General features: G+C 45.5%; 1 protein-coding gene across 1 annotated transcript in view; it reads left to right on the top strand.

Moving 5' to 3' along the window:
- Window positions 1–19,271, top strand: part of NMT1 (N-myristoyltransferase 1) — a 1,232,576-nt gene that overhangs the window by 1,186,896 nt on the left and 26,409 nt on the right. The gene's annotated exons all lie outside the window — the stretch shown is intronic.

Here is a 19,271-nt window from a genome sequence, read left to right as displayed (position 1 = left end):
GGTGGTGGCGGCCACCAAGAAGGAACTTGCGGATCCTTCAGTACCTGTCCATCCTCCTAACAAAGTTTCTAGGACCATGGACAGGTATGGAAAGCGGATGTTTTCTTCAGCGACCTTTGCTATGCGTTCGCTGAACTACCTTTGTCACTTCACCAGGCTTCAAAGAGATATTCTCAAGGAACTAGGTGAAGTAGTCCAGGATCCTTCTGCTGCTGGGGCTCAAGAAAAGATTGCCTCACAGCTAGCAATCCTGAATTCCTTAACCAACTCCTCCATGCGGCTCATATCCTATGCAGCCGATGGAGTGAGCAGAGCCGCAGGCACAGGAGTGGCTCTTAGACGTCAAGCCTGGATGCGGCTTTGTAATTTATGGACCCCTTTAAGGCGTCCTTCACCAATACCCCCTTTGACGGTTCGGCTTTGTTCGGACCTCAGGTGAAGGAAACCTTGACCAGGTGTGAGCAGGACGGCAAAACTCTTTCTGACGTTGGAGTCCATTTTTCCACTCCTTCTAGACCCTATCCCAAGGGTCAGAAGGGAGGGAAGATGTGGTTCCGTAAAGCCCAAGGAGCTGCGCCGGACACACGTGGTCAGTTTACCCCCAGAGGCAGAGGCGGTAACAATAATAGACGCCCTAGAGGCAGAGGGGGTCCTCAGAACCAGGGCAACAGGGAGTCTCTTCCTGAGAAGCCCTTTCAGCACCCCTGAGGTGTTGCCCGACTGTCCACCCTTGGAGGCAGTCGGGGGAAGGATTTCGCTGTACCCAGTAGCCTGGCGTTCACTTTCACAAGATTTGTGGGTACAGTCGATCATATCCGAGGGTTACAAAATCCCCTTCGAAAGGTATCCCGTACCTCACCAGTCCCTTCCAGACATCTTACCCGGTCAAAGGGATTTGGCAGAACAGGAGGTTTCAAAGCTCCTAGAAAAAAGAGCCGTCCAGACTGTTCCAGCAGACCAAGTAGGATCCGGCGTCTACTCGAGATTCTTTTTGGTCCCCAAAAGGACGGGAGATTGGAGACCAATATTAGACCTGAGCAATCTAAACAGATTTGTAAAAAAGGCAAGATTCCAGATGGTCACGCTTCAGTCCATTCTGCCCTTTCTGGGCAAGGACAACTGGATGTGCTCCATAGACCTCCAGGACGCGTACTATCACATAAAGATACACAGGCGCTCCAGGAGGTTTCTCCGCTTTCGGCTAGGGACCAGTCATTATCAATTCAGAGCCCTGCCCTTTGGCCTCACTTCAGCCCCCAGAGTGTTTACCAAATGCATGGCAGTGGTCGCAGCTCATCTGAGATGTCAAGGATTCCAGGTGTTTCCTTATTTGGACGACTGGCTCCTCTCCGCCACCACCAAGCATCAGCTTCTTCAGAGCAGAGACTACACTCTGCAGCTTTGCAAAAGTTTGGGAATTTCAGTGAATTTCGAAAAATCTTCTCTGCTGCCTTGCCAATCTATCACCTTTATAGGCGCAGAATTAAACACTGTCAAGTTGTTAGCCAGACTATAACAGATCAGAGAATTTTGGACATCCAAAAATACGTTCGGATTTTATTGCAGAGCAGCAAAGTCAAAGCCAGATTGATACTAAAAGTTCTAGGTCTTATGGCTGCGGCCATTGTTCTTCTACCACTGGCTCGCTTCCACATGCGTCTTCTGCAGTGGATGTTATTCACTCAGTGGTCGTTCCACAGTCTTCCGATGAGACACGAAATATTAGTCACACAATCATGCAGGACTCATCTGAACTGGTGGATATCTTCCCCTCTTCTTTATCAGGGCCGACCATTTGTTCCCCCTCCTCCGGTTGCCACAGTCACTGCGGATGCCTCTCTGATCGGGTGGGGGGGGCATTATCAGGGCAGGATGGTCCACGGGACGTGGCAACCCATAGAATACCATCTGCACATAAATGTCCTAGAGATGAGAGCGGTGCTTTTAACGTTGCAAGCCCTCAACGACTTTCTTCCCGCGGGGACTATTGCAGTGCAAACGGACAACATGTCCGTGGTCTGGTACATCAACAAGCAGGGTGGGACCAGGTCCTATCCTTTGTGTCGAGAAGCTCTCAGACTTTGGCAATGGGCAATCTCCTCTCATCGGTTTCTGATAGCAACGCACATCCCCAGCAGGTCCAACCTCTTGGCAGACAGGCTGAGCAGAGCCATTCTCACGCCTCACGTGTGGTCTCGCAATCAATCTATAGTGGACCAGATTTTTCTGAAGTGGGGCACACCTTGTTGCAATCTTTTTGCTACTCCCCAAAACAAGTGCCCCGACTTCTTCACCCTCTTTCCCCTACCAGGCCAACCCCTGAGAGACTCTCTAACCCAGGATTGGCCCCGGGGACTTCTGTACGCTTTTCCTCCCTTTCCCTTGATTCCACAAGTCTTTCAGAAAGCCACCGTTTTGAGGGCCAAGTTGATTCTCATTGCCCCTTACTGGTCTCGACAAATTTGGTTTCCGACTCTGCATCGTCACCTCCTGGTGCAGCCTTGGCATCTGGACCCAGTTCCAGATCTTTTGATCCACCAATCGGGTCAACAGCACCGGGCCATTCATTCTCTCAACCTCACTGCTTGGTTGCTCCACTTCCTTCCCTAGCCAGGCTTCCTATGATCTCTGAAACTGTCAGAGATATCTTAGTAGCTTCTTTGAAGTCATCCACCAGAACCGTTTATGCTAGCAAGTGGCGAAGTTTTTCCCTTTGGGCAAACTCCAGAAATATTGATCCCTTCACTGCTCCTGTGCATTCTGTTTTAGATTTCCTGGCTGAAGTTTTTCAGTCAGGATCTTCTTCATCTACAGTAAAAGTTCAACTGGCGGCTATTTCCAAGTATCATGTTGGCTTGCAAGATCATAACATTATGTTACGTAGACTATGCAAAGCCTTTCTAAGAGGAGTTTTTCTCCTGAAGCCACCAATAAAACATCCTCCTCCACAATGGGATCTGAATTTAATGTTAGCATCCTTGATTTTACCACCCTTCGAACCGTCTGCTTCATGTTCCTTGAAGTTATTGACCTGGAAAACTATATTTTTACTGGCTGTCACTTCAGCAAGAAGAGTTTCCGAGATTCAAGCTCTCTGCATCCGTTCCCCTTACTTGGTTTTTCACAAGGACAGGGTATCCTTGAGAACAAATCCGTCCTTTCTCCCCAAAGTTGTTTCTCAAACTAATATTAATCAATCTATCGATTTACCAGTCTTTTTCCCTAATTATTCTGACAGAGCTGAACAAAAGCTTCATTTTTTGGATGTCCATCGTCAGCTCAGGTACTATTTGCATAGAACTAAACAATTCAGGAAATCAGACCAATTATTTGTCTCCTATGCAGAAAACAGGAAAGGTCTCCCAGTATCTAAAGTGACCTTATCCAGATGGTTGTCTTCCACCATTTCTTACGTGTATTCGCTCAGAGGCAAGCAACTACCTTCTAAACCGAAAGCACACTCAACCAGGAGTCTATCCACTTCTGCAGCCTTTCAGGATAGACTACCCATTGATACCATTTGTGCAGCAGCTACTTGGGCCACTCCTCATACCTTTGTCTCTCATTACAAATTAGATTTGGCCTCTAGGGACAGGGCCAGTTTTGGTTCCACAGTTCTCAAGAGTCTGTTCCATTGAGCCACCCGGGATACAGGTGCTAGGGACGCGGTCCCATCCAGCAAGAATGAAGGCGAGATTGACAACTTAACATTTAGAAGTTATGTACCTACCATAACGTTCCATGTTAGTTGTCTTCTCTGCTTCTTCTTGCATCCCTCCCTCCTTCCCCCTGGCCTGGACAGATCTTGAAGAGTTTCCTCTTCTCAGGTTGTTCCCTCCTGACTCTTCTTTAGAGGGGTCTTTGGTTAGGAACTTGTTTTTCCTAGTTCTACTAGGTTAGTCCTTAGCAGGGTTTTTTAGCTACCAAACGAGATCTGAGGTAGTCCCGCCTTGCATCATGGGATATAGGGTTGCCTCGAGCTGGTAAAAGGAGTTCTCAAGCTAAGCAAGTGCCGAGTCGGAGCCGAGGATCGGCTCCGAACCCATCCAGCAAGAAAGAAGGCGAGAGAAGACAACTAACATGGAACGTTATGGTAGGTACATAACTTCTAATTCCTCTCATTCCCTGCCTGCAACAGGAGTTTCTATGGTGGGCAAAGGCCTGTCACCAAAACATGGGATGGCCCTTCACTCTACCCCCTACCAGCCAAACCTTAACAACAGACACATCAGATTTTGGCTGGGGGGCCCACATGGCAGGAAGAAGCATTCAGGGCATATGGGCACCAAAACAAATGCATCTACATATCAACCAGAAAGAGATGCTAGCTGTTCAAAATGCCCTAACAGCCTTCAAGGACTTATTTCATCCAAGACAACTACTGATAAAGACGGACAACACCACAGTCATGTGGTATATAAACAAGCAAGGGGGCACACACTCATACCCCTTTGCAGATTACCCATGGCACTATGGGACACAGCTTTGACCTACCAAATACATCTTCAAGCTCAATTCCTGCCAGGAAAACAAAACACTCTGGCAGACAATTTAAGCAGAAACCTTATGGATCCTCACGAGTGGAAACGAAATCCGCAAGTCTTCAGCATGATAACAGAGAAATGGGGGAGCCCAGACATATTTGCCTCTCCTCAAAATTATCAATTGAATTCTGCACAAGGACTTATCCCAGACAAGAATGGAAAGTGGAAGCCCTATCCTTCAGTTGGACAAGCATGGAATCAGTTTACGCCTTTCCTCATCTGTCTCTTCTACCCAAGGTCCTTCTAAAAGTCAGACAAGAGAAGCCAAAGATGATATTAATTGCCCCAGACTGGCCCCGCCAATACTCTTATCCAATCCTAAGGAACTTGTCTCAATACCCACCTTGGATCTTGCCTCAAAGACCACAACTACTGTCCCAGCAAAACAATCAGATCCTGCACAATCAACTACAGACTCTGAACCTGGCAGCTTGGCTAATCATGTAATCATACAAACGACACCTCTCAGTAAAGCTGTGATGGATTTCATTTTGGAAGCCAGAAGGCCTAGTACTTGAAAATCTTATGCTGACAAATGGAAGAGATTCTATGCTTGGAATCTAGCACAAGGAACTGATACAGCAGAACCACATATTCCTCAGAAACTGAGATGCTTGACAAAGGCCCGTCTTTCTCATCAATCAAAATCCATGCCTCTGCCATTTCGGTTCATTGCAATACAGAGTCACCAATCTTTTCTCATCCTTTACTAAAGCAGTATCTTAGAGGAGCCAAACATTTAAGGCCTCCTAGAAGATCACCATTACCAGCATGGGACCTCAATTATGTGTTGGAAAAGCTCACTCTGCCTCCATTTGAACCAGCTGCTACTGCTGATATAAAGTTCTTATCATGGAAGACAGCTCTGCTACTAGCAATTACTTCAGCAAGAAGAGTTTCAGAGCTACAGGCCCTCATGGCTCTAGAGCCTTTTATCATATTTTACCCAGACAGTGTGTCTCTGAGGACAAATCCTACTTTTACGCCTAAGGTGGTTTCCAGTGTGGCTCTTAACCAAACAATTCATCTGCCTCCGTTTTATCCAAATCCGTAGAACCAAGGAGAGAGAGTTCTGAATTCCTTGGACGTACACAGACAGCTAAGATTCTACTTGAGCAGGACTAAAGCTCTAAGAAAAACTGAGCAATTACTAGTGTCATATGCTGCAGGATCAGAAGGAAAGGCTATTTCAAAGCAGACAATTTCAAAGTGGATAAGCCACTGCATCCGTTTCTGCTACTTACACCATGGTAAACCTGTGCCCCCAAGGGCATTAGGTCTCATTCCACCAAAGCTGCAGCTACTTCAGCAGCCTTTCTCAGCAGCCTTTCTCAGAGGAGTACCAACCAAAGACATTCTAGAGGCTGCTACTTGGAGTTCTGTTCACACCTTTATAAAGCATTACCATTTGCCTTTCTACTCCAACTCCAGGGCAGGCTTTGCCACTGCAGTGCTGCAAGGCCTTATAGACGCGCATAATGCTGTTTAACTACAGCCTCCCAACTATAGCTTTGGGATTCTACCCAAATGTAATGACTGCAACAGTGAAACACAAAGAACATAGTACAGTTGTGTACACTTACCATAAATGTCGATGTTAGAGTGTATTCACTGTTGCAATCCAGGTTACCCTCCCGCCATCCCCCTGTCATTCTACAGTTTTTCTTTCCTTCTCTATCTTCTACAACCTATGTGGTGTATTTGCTTGTAGATGAAGGTAAAGTTTATATTGCTGCATGTATGTGTGTGTATATATATATATATAAGTATTGCTACCTTTTTGGGGGCACCTGACATCGGGGGCATGAAAAACTAAAGAAAATGGCGTCGGCTGCATGTTTTATACCCCTGACGTCATGGAAGAGAAGACAGCAACTGACGCAGGACCCAAGACTTTGGAATTCAGGCCGACTGAGGGCATGATTATGTCTGAAGGAAAACAATCAAGTGGAAACAGGCCACAAACCCTTGCAAAGCATAATTCAGACCATCTTTGTAAAGTCATCTCTAAGATTGCAGATGTTATTTAATCATTAGAACTACACACAACAGATATGTTTAGTCAAGAGTGTTTATCAGAGAAGCAGTGAAAAGCTGTTGGGAGAACTAAAGATTATTTTGTCAATACCCTGTGTACTATTGGCAGAAAAAAAAGTAAAATAATTGTATAGCTGTAGTGACACTGGCTTAGAGATGTAGTCACTGAAAGATATGACCGTGAAATGTTAGCCTTAGCTCAAATCATCAGTGAGAAAAGAACTTCAGTCATATTTTTCTTTTAAGGAAGAAATACGTTGTGTCCAGACCTTAATTTTCAAAGATAAAATAATTTCCAATCATATAAAATTAAAAGGATTAATGATGGGTGCCGGCCTGGCAACTCGACACCTTAAAACTCCACAGCCAGTCATGAGCAGACAGATGATCCACTGTGGCGACCCCTAATCGGGAAAAGCCGAAGGGAAATAAGAATGAATTTGCATCTAGGAATAGTAAAGTGATGAGGAAGAGAGATAATGTATTGGTCAAGGTTATGGGTTCAACAGCACTCTTGTGCCTATGTAGTGAATATGCTAACAGTCCATAAGAAGAGGCCTTAATGGGCATGGTTCATAGTCCTGGTAGTGAATAGCATTTTTTTTCTATGGAATCAGTTTGACACTGATTTATTTCATTGTCAAGAAACCATGCATCTCAGGAAAGGCAGTAGAATGGGAAGAGGCCAAGAAGGCATTTGGAGTGCAGACTAGAGACTGCCTTCCCTATCAGGAATTGATAGGAGAGTGTAGGGGAATTAGGTTCATAGGTAGGTACTAGGCTGTCTGCCCGAAGGCATTTATAAGCCTAGCCAGAATGTGTTGGCTTTCACCACCCCCTTAGATTAGTTCCCTGTGCTCTGTTTTATAGGAGGAGGAGGAGTGATATGTAAGGGAAGGCAGGAATTGTGCAGTTTATGTAGTGATGGATAGATGATAGTTCTGTAAAAAATGTGATGTATAATGGCTTAACTAGGAGTATGTTAATATAGTTTGTTTTCTTTTGTGGAAGTGTATGTTTGCCTGTTTCTTAAGTGGTGATTCAGTAAATGTGACTAAGTTAAGAAACCATGCATCTGATATGTGTAGATTATTATATCAGGTACTCTGAAATAAACTGACAGGCACCAAAAGTGTAAGTGTGGTTTACATCGTTTATATTCCTGGGACTGTGAATACTTGAATTAGTTAATTCAGCTACATGACATCCAGTCCACACTACTTACAATCAGCTGTGCACTTGGATAGAATTATCCAAAGTGTGAAAAATCGACTGAGAAAGAGCAGTTGCAAAAACTTTGAAGTCTGTCATCTTTCAGTTTGGGACTATAGAAGTACTCCATTATATGAACTCATTATTTCACTAGTTCATCTGTTAGAGTAGAATGTTGGAAAGCAGGTTACTTTGCTTATTGATGCCTGAAATCTGTACAAAACAAAGGAAAAGCAGATAGATTCAGTGCTAACTTTACCCCCCACTCACCCCCTGAAGGGTCCATCTCTGTACTGGAAGAATGCAAAGTTCCTGTAATCACGGCTGCACAGGTAAAAACCGCACTCTCCAAAGCCAAGAACACAGTATCCATGGGACCTGACAAAATCCCAGGCTGCGTTCTGCATGGACTACAGTACGAACTGGCACCCTACCTAAGTACCATGTTCAATCATAGCCTCATCTCAGGCTTTGTGCCCACTGAATGGTGCACAGCAATGGTTATCCCACTCCACAAAGGGGGATCCACCATGGACCCCGGGAACTACCGCCTCATTAGCCTGACGAGCCTGGTCTGCAAGGCCATGGAACATATCATCATGGAACTTATAAACAAAGACATTGATAATTTCCAAACTCTGGACCGCACCCAGTTCGGGTTTGTAAAAGGCAGATCATGTCTCCTAAACCTGATAGACTTCTTTGAAGCAGTCGCCAAAGCCGTAGATGAGGGTAAGGTGACTCACACAGCCTATCTAGATTTCGCCAAGGCTTTTGACACCATCCCCCACTCTGGAATTATAGATAAACTCACTAAACTAGGTATAAATCCCTCTAACACAAGATGGGTTGCCAACTGGCTCACTGATAGAACCCACACTGTGAAAGTAGCAGACTCCAAATCCGACTTCAGACCAGTGACAAGTGGAGTACCACAAGGTTCAGTCCTGGGTCCTCTCCTGTTTGGTATCCAATTCTCTGAAGTACAGGCTAGCACAGAAGGTCTTTGGCTAACGAAGTTCGCAGATGACTGCAAACTAGGAGCCATAATTGAAACTCCTAACAATGTGGATATCCTACAAATGCCTGGTGTCAAAGCCATGGCCTCAAGCTCGATGCCAAAAAGTGTATTGTCATCCCCTTTGGTAAAAACTCTGTACCCATGAACTACCACATAGGCGATAGTAAACTTAACACCGAAAGTGTGATGAGACCTTGGGACACAGGTGGACAGTAATCTCTCCTTTGATAATCACATCGCCACAGTAGTCAGGAAATCCTTCTACGTGGCACACCTCATCCCAAAAGGTTTCTCATCCAGAGAAAGAGGTCATTGTTCCCCTCTACTCGTCACTCATTAGACCCATTATAGAGTACAACGTCCCTTTTGGTATGTACCTCACAAGACATCTACAACTGGAAAGGCCGCAGAAATACCTCACAAAGAGGATTACCGGCCTCAAAGAGATGCCCTATGCAGACAGTCTCAAAAATCTCCAGCTTTACTCTGTCGCATACAGTCTACTCAGAGGCAATCTCTGCCTAACATACAAAGCTATGTCAAACTCAGAGCTGTTGGACATGCTCCACTTAAAGAAATCCCAATCCCTCCGAGCTACATGCTCTAGGGACCTAAACCTTGTCACCACAATAAACAGAACATGCTGGAGGGATAGATTCCTGTCCCAGAGACTTCCCATACTCTGGAACAAACTACGTATCTATATCAAACAAAGCTCCTCATTAGCACTCTTCAAGAAAAATCATGATGATTGGATGGGAAATAGGAAATGCACCCCGGGGATCACTTTTGTGGCTCTGCTCGACAGTGGCACAGGAAAATAATTTTCCTGGGTGGCGAAAGCCAGGGTACGTTTTTTTGGTTAGGCTTATATAGGCCCTAGGGCCAATAGCCTAGTACCTACCTATGAACCTATGAAAGAAATCAGCAGATGCAGAGATCCTGTTATGATAGGAACTGCAGAAGATTACCAGATTTCTAGGTCAAAGACAGTGATATAATACAAAAAGCCATGAGAAAGTTTGCAGCCTGAACTGATGTAGTTCCTAAGCAAAGAAAACAAAATCCTGCCTTGTTTGTAGGGTGGATGGAAAAAACATTTTAGACTAAATCAGAAAAGATAAATGTAAAACAACTCTCTGGAAACTACTTGAGGAGTAACCAGAATTGTCACAATGTTTCTTGTTACAAGAAAAAAATAAGACTAATGTTTTAACCAGGTAGGCTGTGTGGACTCGCAGTCCCTTTTCAGTGGTGACCTTGGAACAGTTTCTGGTTAAGTGAGCTGCTCAAGGTACCTCAGTAGGCAAGTGAGTGTTGAAGAAATCAAGTCCTGTAGTACAGGAACTGTGGTAGTCAAGAACTGCAGCATGAGGCATACTTGGTATAGAGCCGATAAGGTTTATTTTCAGCAATCTGTGTAACTTAAGGCCAGTTGACAGAATGCCTACAGTTGTTGTTGTGTCTTTCGGCTTTTCCCGGTTAGGGGTCGCCACAGCGGAACTCCGGTCCGCTAATGATTGGCAGTAGATTTTTACATGCCGACTTGCCGGGCCTGACTCACAACCTTCAACGAAGGAACGCCCATTCACGCAGAAGACGCGCTAACTGAGAATCAAACGGAGCAACATCTTACTGTGAGGCGACAACGCTATCGCAGCACCACCACCGCAGCACAGAATGCCTACAGTATAGAGCTATATGCTTAGAATACCATAGCACATCTGTTGTCTGTGAATCTTCCAAGGGGCCTACCTGTCCTTTTGTTGAACAATGATGCATACTGTAATGTTTAGATATATGGTAAATACAGACATTATGGATGTCATTGGCCTCCATTAGGTCAGCAGACCAACTGAAAATTTCATAAGTGTGTACTGCAAAACTTGCAGCTTCCTGATTTAAGTTACAAAATAAATTTATATAGCTCTATACAGAATGCCTACAGTATAGAGCTATATAAATTTATTTTGTAACTTAAATCAGTATTTCAAAACTAGCTAATAGTTATAACCTGGTCATCCTTGGGACTGATAAGGGTGGGGCTGTGGTCGTCCAGGATTGGACACTGTATGATGAAAAGGCCATGAAACAACTTTCGGGTGCCCGCTATTATACATACACATTGATCCCACCTTGGATTTCAAAAAACAGATTGATGAGTTTCTTGAGTTAGCCATGGAGGAAGGCATCATTACTAAAACTACCAAACAACACTTAACTATTTCTGATCCAAGTCGACAATACATTTACTTTCTGCCCAAAATCCATAAAGATCCTAATAATCCACCAGGAAGACCCATTGTTTCTGGGAGGGGCTCATTGACGGCACCCCTATCACATTTCCTTACAAAATACGTTAAACCATTATTGAAATGGGTACGGGCTACAATCAGGGATACCACTGAGTTTCTTCAAGTGATTTCAGAAACACAACTTGAGCCTGACTGGTTAATGTGAGAGTGTTCAATCTCGCCGTTTGTTCTTACACACGGGTTCGAGTCGGCTGCATCGTAAAGCTCTGAATCTCAGAGAAGCTCGAGACCAGCCCATATCCAGCCCATATCCCACAATCCTCCCTGCCATTACTCAGATCTAGTTTGCCGCTGCAACAGATCGGATCGAGGAGAGCTCGGACCAGATAGAAACTTGATAGTTGGTTACAGTTTACAGATAAGCTGCATAATTTTTTGCTGAAATAACTTTATATTTCTTAAGTAGTTTATAGAAGTGCTGTGTGTGTGTGTGTGTGTGTGTGTGTGTGTGTGTGTGTGTGTGTGTGTGTGTGTGTTGTGTATTTTTATATATATCCCCTTTATTCTTCAGGCACCCTTTTGTGGCCTAACCCTTTTTTTCTCTGGGTGTGGTTTGTGAGTGTCTTGTATACTTATATAAGATTTTTCTAGACATATATATACATTTATAGGATTTAGTAATTAATAGCAGTTTTTCTATTTTATTAGCTTAGTGAAGTGTTTGTTATATTTAGTCATGTCGGAGAAAGCTAAATCTGGCTTTAAGAGATGTCAGTGTGGGCAGAAAATGTCCATTACTGACTATCATGCTTCCTGCGTTTACTGTCTTGGCCCTCTCCATGTTCAAGAGGATTGTTCTATTTGCCATTCCTTTAGCGGGATGGTCATGACAGATAGACGCAGGAAGCTTATAGACAGAGGATTACTTAAGCCTGCCTTTCAAGAGGCTTTGGACAAGTCGGATCAGGCTTCTAAATCCTCGAAGGGGTCGAAGATGTCGGAGCCCATGTCATCGGCTCCGAATTCATCTTCTAGGGTTCGTTCGCTGGTTCCACAGACCTCAGGGCCGAGCGTCGAACGTTTCTTTCCCTGAGCCCCAGATCTTGGAACCGGTGTCGGAGCTGCCACCACCGTCCATTCTTCGGTCGGTGCCATCTTCGGCTACTTCGACCCGTTCTTCCAGACCGTTATCTGAGACAGATGTGGATCGTGTCGTGCAGAAACTCATGGAAAACACGGCCCTTTCCAAGTTGATTGCAGTTTCCTCCCAGTTGGTGTCGAAACTAGAAGGCCTCCCCATATCTCCAACGGGTCCTCCTTCGAGACCCATCCAGATATCGGTGCCAGGAGAGGATGACCTGATGATAGTGGAGCCCTCAGTGCCAAAACCGTCCATTGCACGATCGACACCATTGACGTCGACTCCTTCGGAACCGATAGGGGAGTCGCAGAGCCGACGGTCTCTCCTCGGTTCCGGGACCGAGAGTCGTACCGACCTGTCGGTGCCAACTCTCCCTCTCGGGGCCTCGGCGCAGACTGGATCGGCTCCGTCCTCGGGGTCTGAGCCCATGGCACCTGGGTCTGGGATGCTCCCGTGTTCTTCGGAACTGGGGGACCCCTCGGCCTGGGGTACGGGGGCCTTTGACCTTATGAGGAAAGTATTGTCTGCACAGACAACCACTTCATCAGGGGAATCTTCTCCTTCCCCAAAAGGGCCGCTTTCTGTTTCTGCTCCCACGACCCATCCAAAGCGTAGAGCCCCATTGCCTCAGCCACCCCCAGAGGGTTCCCCCTGTTCCTTGGAGGCCTCACCAGAAGCCCCCTCTGATGAGGACCCAAGGAAACGGTTGTGCAAGAGGAGGCACATAGATTCCCCACAGGAATCTCTAACGTCTGACACCGACTTGGATGAGGCAGAGGGTCCCCAAATCACCCTCGGAGGATGTGTCATTTGCAGACATCCTGGAGATCTTGAAACAGAGGGGTGATTGGCAATCCCTATCCCCCACTGAGGATGAGTCGGTGCTGCTGAAGGCTTTTGGGGCTCAACCTTCTACCTCCTGGGTGACTCCGCCCTTCGATGAATTAATGGAATTGATTGCTTGAAGGGCGTGGGAGGCACCTGACACAGTGGAACCAGTCCCTAGGAAACCAAACAAGTTCATCACTGCCCCCCAAGATAAAACTTATCTCACCAAGGGAGTTCCGGTCGACGCTATGGTGGTGGCGGCAGCCACGAAAAAGGAGATGTCTGAGTCTTCCTCATCTGTTCATCCTCCTAATAAGGATTCTAGGACTATGGACAGATATAGGAAGCGCGTTTTTAGTTCAGCAACTTTTTCCATGCGTTCGCTAAACTATTTGACTCATTTCACATGTTTGCAGAGGGATCTCATCAAGGAGCTGACAGATACCCTCCAGGGTAACACAGATGCTGCTGTTTCAGATAAGGTAACAGCACAACTTAACACCCTTACCTCCATAGTAAACTCATCCATGAGGCTCATCTCGTATGCAGCCGAAGGATCGAGTAGAGCTGCAGCTTCAGCGATTGCTCTTCGAAGTCCATCATGGATGCGGCTGTGCTCCTTTGTGGAAGCCTTCAAGTCTTCCTTTGCCAATGCCCCTTTTGATGGTGCCACACTTTTCGGGCCCAAGGTTAAGGAGACTCTGACTCAGTGTGAGCAAGAGGGAAAGAACCTGTCTGCTGTCAGGGTCCGTTTTTCCGCTCCTACTAGACCGTACGCCAAAGGGCAACGAGGCGGGAAAATGTGGTTCCATAAGAATCAGGGATCTTTCCAAACCACACAGAGTGATACCCCCTCCAGAGGCGGGGGGGGGCTAGAAATGGAAGACGCCGCCCCGTCGGCAGACGGGGTCCGCATAACCAAGGCGACAGGGATTCCGTTCCTGGGAAGCCTTTCCAGCACTCCTGAAGGGAGGCCCGGTTGTCCTGCTCTGGAGGCAGTCGGGGGTCGCTTGACTTTATACCCACTGGCCTGGCTAAATATTACTTCGGATTCCTGGGTAAAAATCATTATAACCAGAGGATACAAAATCCCCTTCACATCAACTCCACCTCTACAAAGAAGGTTTCCAGATGTGCCACCCCGTCTGCGAAACCCAGCAGCTGTAGAAATTTCAAAGCTGCTCGAAAACAGAGTCATCCAACCAGTCCCGGCGGACCAAAGAGGATCCGGAACTTACTCAAGGTTCTTTTTAGTTCCAAAAAAGACAGGGGACTGGAGACCGATCTTGGATCTCAGCAATCTCAACACCTTCGTGAAGAAGGAAAAGTTCCGGATGGTCACGCTTCAATCGATCCTTCCATTCTTACAGAAGGACGATTGGATGTGTTCTATAGATCTCAAAGACACGTACTACCACATCAAAATGGCTAGACCGTCCAGAGATCACCTGCGCTTCTGGCTGGGAGCCAGTCACTTTCAGTTTTGAGCTCTGCCCTTTGGACTCACCTCAGCCCCCAGGGTATTCACCAAATGCATGGCAGTAGTTGCGTCTCACTTGAGACAACAAGGATTCCAGGTGTTTCCCTATCTGGACGACTGGCTCCTCACCGCCACCACCAAGCGTCGCCTCTTGCAAGCCAGAGACTACACAGTCAACGTTTGTTCCCACCTAGGGATTTTGATAAACTTCAAAGTCTTGCTTATTGCCCTCACAGTGTATTTCCTTCATCTGAGCAGACCTAAATACACGATCAACACTACTAAAGCTCCCTCCAATAAGGGCGTCAACCCTCAAACAGCAGGTTCTTCTTCTTCTAGAGAGCAAGAAAGCCCCGGCCAAACTGGTGTTGAAAGTTTTGGGACTAATGGCAGCATCACTAATCGCAGTTCCTATGGGAAGATTACACATGAGGATCCTACAATGGCTGCTCTTCGCGCAGTGGTCGTTCCAACACCTACCCCTAGTGCACGAGATTGATAACAGACTCTTGCAGACGGGACCTCTCATGGTGGGTGTGCAATCAGAACCTCACTATGGGTCATCCGTTTGTTCTACCCAGTCCAACAGCCACAATAACCATGGACGCTTCCCTGATAGGGTGGGGGGGGGCCTTTTTCAGGGAAGAACAGTCCAAGGGGAATGGTCCAACATGGAGTACACTCTACACATAAATGTTCTGGAGCTGAGGGCGGTGTTCCTGGCGTTGCAACACTTCCAAGCCCTCTTACCTCTAGGAACAGTAGCAGTTCAGACAGACAACATGTCTGTGGTCTGGTACATAAACAAGCAAGGGGGAACCAGGTCTTACCCGTTATGCAAAGAGGCCATGAGAATTTGGCAATGGGCAGAGTCCACGGGTCGCTTTCTGATAGCAACGCACATCCCGGGGTCATCTAACGTCATTGCGGACAGGTTGAGCAGAGCCATCCTGTTACCTCACGAGTGGTCCCTCAATCCACAGACGGCGGAAAAGATCTTCCGCAAATGGGGCCAGCCTTGCTGCGATCTGTTTGCTTCCCCGTTGAATGCAAAATGCAGAAGCTACTTTGCCCTTCTACCCCCTCCGGGGGATGTCCCCAGGGACGCACTGATACACGATTGGCCCCCGGGTCTCCTGTACGCATTTCCACCTACTCCCTTGATTCCCAGATTTCTACAGAAAGCCAGGAACCTGGAAAGGACAATAATACTCAGCCCCATTCTGGCCTCTGCAAATATGGTTCCTTTTTCTTCGAGCCTATCAAATAGAGGAACCGTGGATTCTGGACCCAGTACCAGATCTACTGACCCATTCGTCGGGAGTTCCTCACCCGTCTCTTCAGTCCCTCAAACTAGCAGCTTGGCTGCTCCGCTTCCCTGCCTAGCCAGGTCTGATCTACTCTCCCCGGCAGTTCAACGCATTCTGGTTGCTTCTCATAAAGCTTCCACTACTAAACTCTATACGAGTAAGTGGAAACGCTTTGTGTACTGGGCGTCTAGCCAACACTTAGACTCTTTGGTAGCTCCTCTACATAAAATTTTAGAATTCTTATCTATCCTCTTTCACGAAGGAGCTTCTACTTCCACACTAAGAGTACAGTTGGCGGCCATATCAAACTTCCATATTGGTGAGGAAGGTTCTCCCATTATGTCTCACAGACTTTGTAAGGCCTTTATGAAAGGAACCTTCCATCTTAGGCTGCCCGTCAGAAAACCTTTCTTTCCATGGAGCTTGAATTTGTTACTGTCGCAACTCATGTTGCCACCCTTTGAACCTGCTTCGTCATGCCTCTTAAAGTTCTTATCGTGGAAGACGCTGTTCCTCGTCGCCGTGACCTCAGCTCGTAGAGTATCAGAGTTGCAAGCATTATCGGTCAGACCACCTTACTTGATATTCCATCCAGATAGTCTCTTTGCGTACAAATCTATCTTTCCTTCCAAAAGTATGTTCAGTTACGAATATTAACCAGTCTATAGAACTCCCTACCTTTTTCAAGAACCATACTAACAAACTGGAGTATATGCTGCACAAGTTGGATGTTCACAGGCAATTAAGATTTTATTTGGATAGGACCAAAGCTTACAGGAAAACGGATCAGCTCTTTGTCGCGTTTGCAGACAATAAAAAGGGCATGGCAATTACTAAATGTACACTATCTAAATGGCTTGCTGACTGTATAACCTTTGTATACTCTAAATCGAATAAGTCCTTACCCACCAAACCTAAGGCCCATTCTACCAGATCCGTCTTCACTTCCTTAGCTCATGCAGCTCGCTTGCCTTTGGACACTATTTGTGCAGCAGCCACGTGGTCTAAGCCACATACTTTCATCACTCATTATAGAGTGGACAAAGTCTCCAAAGACAGGACATCATTTGGTTCCACTGTGCTTAGGAACGTTCTTCCATGAGTCACTCGGGGTGACGGAGCTAGGGACGCTACCCGTGTGTAAGAACAAACGGCGAGATTGAACACTCTCACATAAAGAAGTTATGTCCTTATCATAACGTTCCATGTGGAGTGTTCATCTCGCCTTTGTTCTTACATTCCCTCCCTTCCCCTCCCCACGTGTTTGGAAGAACTGGTAGGATTAGATTCTGATCGACTTGTCTTGACCCCTTCCGGGGTATATGGTCCCGTGTATCATGGGATATATGTTTCTACTATTAGTTATTGCTATGGTGAGAGAGTGTCTCTGAATGTCTGAGAGAGAGTGTATAGTTCTTGCACCGGAGGTGTTGGATCTTTTGGTCTGGTTTGTTTGCAGACTAGATCTGAGTAACGGCAGGGAGGATTGTGGGATATGGGCTGGTCTCGAGTTTTCTGAGATTCAGAGCTTTGCGATGCAGCCGACTCGGCTCCGAACCCGTGTGTAAGAACAAAGGCAAGATGAACACTCCACATGGAACGTTATGGTAAGGACATAACTTCTTTTTATGTACATTGGATGTGACAGCCCTCTATACCAACATCCCTCATTGGGCTGGTATAGATGCCCTTGAAATTTGGCTATACAAATCTGGGCTTTACCCCCCTGGTTTCAATACATTCTTGCTGGTTCTTGCGGAACATGTATTAACTAAGAACATTATTTTTTATCAAAATAGATGTTTCCTACAAGTTCAAGGTTCTGCTATGGGGGCATCATTTGCCCAATATATGCCGATTTTATGGCATATGTAGAAGAACAGCTTATTTATGATGACTCCCATAATCTTTTTATGGGTGAGATGGATATCTGGAGAAGATATCTGGATGATTGTTGGTTGGTCTGGACATCAGACGTTGAATATCTCAAAGAATTTGTGAGTTATTTGAATGAGAACAGATAGGAATTCACTTTACGTTGAGCCATCATAGGGACAAAATTATATTTTTGGATGTGTTGGTATCAAGGGTTCCTGATAACACCTCAATTACTGAAGTGTATCGTAGATTCCCTGAATATAACTGTTTGCTCCAGGCCACCAGCTATCATCCACCCTATATTTGTAGGAACATTCCCAAATCACAGTTTGAGGGTTAAACGGATTTGTTCTAAGCCAGCCAAGCAAAAATACTATAGGGATGACTTGAGATCCAGATTTAAGGACAGAGGATATAAAATGGGGGATGTCTTACAAGCCTAGAATAAGGTTGATAATATGACACGGGACAGTCTTCTCTATAAACACAAAAACGAGGACAGTAAGTCCCCCCCCCCCCGCCTCCCCCAGGTTTGTTGTCACTTATGGTAGAAACACAGGCGCTCTGATGGAATATGTGCAACATCATTGGAATATATTGTTGGCTGATGCCTCTCTAGCTGCAATATTTAGGTGATAAATGCCAATTCTCTTTCAGGAAAGGGAGGAATTTGGGATCCATCCTTAGCCACTATAAAAAAGGACAACTCAGGAAACCCCACAAGCACAGACCACCCTTTCAGGTGGACCTTTCTTTAATAGGTTGTCACCCTTGTGGGCATTGTGTTCATTGTCCAAAAATTCACAAAACTAGGACTTTCAGTAGTAAAAATACATCCCATGTTTTTGATATCCCGTTCTTTGCCAATTGTAATACTGATTGGGTCATTTATTTAGTTAGTTGTCAATGTTCTGCTTTTTACGTAGGACAGACCTCTAGACCACTAAGAATTAGGATGTCAGAACACCTTAGTGAAGTTAAAAATCACAAAATTATGAATGCCCTATACAAACATACCCTAACACGTTTCAATTTTACAATAACTGACAAAATTAGTGGACCAAGGAACAATAAAACTGATTGGCATGATATACTAAATAAAAAAGAAAAGAAGTGGATAATTAAGTTAGGGGCATTATTCACACCTGGTTTAAATGAATAATTTTGAATGGTCACATGTCTTGTTAAAACTATATAAAGAGTGTTTGTTTTTTGATTTCATTTACACTGAGGAAGGCTAACTAATGTTAAAGCCAAAACCGGTCTGTTCTTTCAGCCTTGTATGTGCTTTTGCACTTAGGAATGATTGCTGCCTGACTTGCTGGTCCCGTTGTTAGTTCCTTACCTGAAAACAGACCATGAGCCTACTGGACTCAACCCATGTTAATAAAACTAAAATGTAAATAAAATGATGGGTGCACTGATACCTTTCATTTTTTTATGGTACTTTTCTAATATATGCTGTAGCTGTTTTTCTGTCCAGGTCATTGCTTCACATGAGTTAGAGTACAAATAAGAGAAAAGCCTAATAAATTGTAGAAACATGTTATTCTGTTGCAGAAGAA

Source organism: Protopterus annectens, chromosome 13.part0 (assembly GCF_019279795.1).
Source record: "Protopterus annectens isolate FY-2018-M chromosome 13.part0, PAN1.0, whole genome shotgun sequence".
Lineage (NCBI taxonomy): Eukaryota > Metazoa > Chordata > Ceratodontiformes > Protopteridae > Protopterus > Protopterus annectens.
This window is presented reverse-complemented; position numbering and strand designations above follow the sequence as displayed.